The sequence below is a fragment of the Pinus tabuliformis genome, chromosome X, assembly GCF_031772625.1.
Source record: "Pinus tabuliformis cultivar Carrire ecotype Pingquan chromosome X, CPIR1, whole genome shotgun sequence".
Taxonomy (NCBI): domain Eukaryota; kingdom Viridiplantae; phylum Streptophyta; class Pinopsida; order Pinales; family Pinaceae; genus Pinus; species Pinus tabuliformis.
Window position 1 is genome coordinate 357,748,464 of NC_142308.1, and position 4,125 is coordinate 357,752,588.

The window sequence follows — 4,125 nt, forward strand, 5'->3', positions numbered from 1 at the left end:
GGAGATGCATCTAATAGGGCCTCTTTTTGGTCCCCAAAAATTAGAGATGGGATATGTTGCGCTATGTGTTGAATCTATGCCTCTCTCCTAAGACGTGAGTCTGATAGTAGATCTCCTTAATAACAAACTAGTTTTGATTCCATATCTCTTTGATCACTTAATTTAGTGCCTTCAACAATCTTTAGCAAGGATATCCAATTATGATGCCTATGATGCCTATGATGAAGCATGGATTTGTGGAATAAAGTCGTATTTTCTTTTCCTTCCTTGAGCCATCTAATTCTTGATGTTTGTTTCTAGAGTATCTCCTCTTGTTTCCTTATTTTTCTAATTGGGTCAACGAATGGGATTATTTTTTGATGAGCTCTTCTCATCTGCCATGAAGAATGGATTCTTGTTGTAAGGAACTCATTTTTTCCTCTAGATCTTGCTTTGCTTGGAAAATATTTCCAAAGTTCATTTTGTTTCATTTTTTAAGTTGTAATTTAGTTTGGTGTGGTACATAGCGAATCCTTCGACACTTTCTACCTCTTGCCACTATTCCTTAATTATGTCTTGAAAGTTGGGGTGTGAGAACCATAAGCTTTCAATATGAAATGGGTGGTTCTTAGGGATGGATTTGATGTTAAAATCAAGGATGATGGGCTAGTGAACTAATCCATTACATGAGAGTATTGAGGCCTCCATGTAGGTATATTTGTTCATGAGTTTTTTAGAAATAAAAAATATATCCAATATGGATGAAATTTGATGAGCTCCACCCCTCCTATTGTATGCAATTTGATAAGCTCTGTTGAAAATAGCAACAAGAAATGCTAAAAATAGAAGTGCTAAAAATAACACTTCTATAAATAGCATTTCGGGATACATTCCAATTTTAGTTAGTCCCTAAACTGAAATTGAGAATTAAAATTTGAATTTGATCTTAGCAGTTATTTGTAAAATAATTAATTAATTCATCTTGAGTTAATTAGTTGTAGAAAATCAAACATGAAGTCTACGTGAAGACATGCAACAGTTTCGCCTTTGATTGAGGAAGTTATTCCTTGATTAAAGGAGATCACGATGAGTTGTACTTTGAGTTGTAATTAGTTAGCTTAGTTAACTGAGTTAAGTCCAGTTAGATTAGTTCCAACAGTTTGTTGAACTGATTGTGAGTTCATTTAGTTAATGCATGCATGCATGTAACTACTGCACTTCAGATAACTGAATATTCTCTCATAAATAACTCATGCATGTCAGTTCAGTCAGAGGTCCAGTTGAGATCATATGATGGGACAATGTAATACCAGTTGCAGGAATATTCCATTGAGGATATCTCTTGCATGCAGAATGAATTCATTCCTTGGAGATTGCGCAGTTACTTCTGAGTTTGATGAGTGTGTGATGAGGCCAATTCACACAGGTGGTAGCATTGGACCCCAAGAGAAACTGCGCAAGGAAATAGGAGGCTTGGAGGACTGAGGGAAGGCATATGTTGTGTCTATTCAGTCTGTGAGATGTATTGTAGGATTGTACTGAGAGTAGGATAGCTTGCGAGCTAAAGCCTTGTGTAATCCAGACATATTTCCACTTGTATGATAATACAGAGATCAGGGTTTTTAGCTGAGCCTTTCCCCAGAGTATTCTTCTGTGTTCATGTGTGATTGCTTTCTCATTCTTTGTTATATGTGTTCCATTTGATCTTGCTCAAAATCGATTAAGCTTCCGCAAGTTTGTTGTAGAAGTAGATCTAGTATTTTGCTTTAGTATATTGCATAATCTGTTGATCTACAGTGGGAATTTCTACATGGTATCGGATCAAAGGTGATCAAAGCGAAGAACAGTATACAAAGAAGGGAGAAGTTCAAAGTTTGAAGTTCTTGATTATAGAAATCGAATTCTTATCACATCTCAAATTTCACCAATGACGTTCAACGGTTTAAGACTCGAGTATGCCCTTGATGGTAGCTCAAATTATATAGCCTGGAAGGATCGCATGCAAGCAGTATTAGAGGACAACGGTCTAAAGGAATTCATTGATCAAGAAGTCCCCAAGCCGGTAGCAACTAATGCTACAGAATTGGCGGAATGGAAGAAATGTGTAGCTAGAGCGAGGAGAATCCTTCTGAGGGAGTTTGAGACCACATTGTCTCGAGTATCCATGGGAAGGAGACATCATTTTCAATGTGGAAAACATTGAAAGATCTATATCAGAACAACAACGATCAGAGGAAGCTGGCGCTGAAAGACAAGCTTTGGAAAATCAAGTGTGAAAAGGGCGACACGATCTCTACATATCTGAACAAGCTCACCACCTGCAGGGATGAGCTTGGAAGTGTAGGGATCACGACAACCGATGATGACATGGTGAGTCTTGCTCTCCTTAGTCTTCCTAAGATATGGCATAGCTACCAAGACTCGGTAAATAGAAGAGAGAAACTGCCAGATTGGGAACGACTTTGGTCAGATCTGATGCAGGAGGAGATAAGAAGAAGCACCAGAGATGGATCTTCATCAAAGCAAGATGATGAAGAAAATATAGCCTTAGCGAGTAAGGCGAGGAAAGGGAAAGGGAAGGCATCCCATTCCAAATCCAGTTCTTCCCATGGTGGGAAGAAGTTTGACAAATCGAAAGTGCAATGCTTTCATTGTCATGAGGTGGGCCATTATGCTACGAATTGTCCACAGAAGAAATCCAAGAAGGGATCCTTGAAGGGATCAGATGGTGAGGCACTGGCCTCATAGTTCGAATTGGATTTCTCTCTCATCACATGCATGGTTTCATCCATGGTGGGATGTGTTTGGTACCTAGACAATGGAGCCTCTTTCCACATGTCCAGCGACAAGAATATTTTCAGTACCTTGGAGGAGAAGGATCTCTAGATGCGGATCGAGATGGGCGATGATGGAAAGTACCGTGTTTTAGGTGAAGGTATGGTTGTGTTTTAGAGGGAGCATGGAGCTCCTCTCACCCTGACTGATGTAAAGTATGCACCAGGGCTGAAGAAGGATCCTATGTCTGTCGCTATGCTAGAAGACAAAGGCTATGATGTAGTCTTTAGTAAAGGAAAAGTATTCCTGAGGCATATCGGTATTGGACAGACCAAGAGGATTGAGATTTGAGTAAAGAATCTCTAGAAGCTGGAGGTAGACGATTGTGCTGCATTGAGTTCCAAAGCAGAGTTGGTGCAGAGCCAAGATGTTGGCGAGCTATGGCATAGAATATTGGGCCACTTGCACCATGGGGCCTTGAAGATCATGCAACAGATTTCTACCGGACTTCCCAAGGGAAAACTGGAGCAGACGGATACATGCAAAGGTTGTACCTTGGGTAAGTATGCGAAATCTTCCTTTTGGGATCGAGACAATAGAGTTGGAGCAATCCTGGAGTGAGTTCACACAGATGTTTGTGGACCCTCTACAACCTCCACCGCTAAACAAAGGTACTATGCTATTTTTTTGGATGAGTATTCTCATAGATGTTGGATCTACTTTATGCAGAAGAAGGATCAGACCTTCTCAAGGTTTTGTGAGTTTAAAGCCTTGGCAGAGAAAGAATTTGGAAAGAAAATAAGGGCCTTGCGTAGTGACAATGGTGGAGAGTATGTCTCCCAACAGTTTAAGGACTTCTGCGTAGCAGAAGGAATTAAACGGGAGTTGATGGCACCCCATAACCCACAACAGAATGGGGTGGCCGAAAGGAAGAACAGATCGATTGTGGGAGCAGCTCGAGCAATGTTTCATGACCAAATCCTACCACTTCATTTGTGGGCTGAGGCATGCAATACAACAATATACTTGCAGAACAGAAGCCCACACCATATACTGGGAATGAAGACACTTATGGAGGCCTTTTCCGGGAAGCGACCAGATGTGAGTCACTTCACAATCTTTGGATCATCGGTTTATTGCCATGTGACCAAAGATGCCCAGAAGAATCTAGAACCAATAGATGAGTTGGGGATACTTGTCGGGTACACTGATACACCCCACAACTATCAGGTGTTCCTGCCTACCATTCATAGGACAATGGTATGCAGAGATCTGAAGTTCGACGAGCAAAAAGACATGCGAGTATCACTTGAGAGGGAGCTCAAGTTGCATGCAGAGGAGGAACTTTCAGTTCCTAAGGAAGAGGAGCCT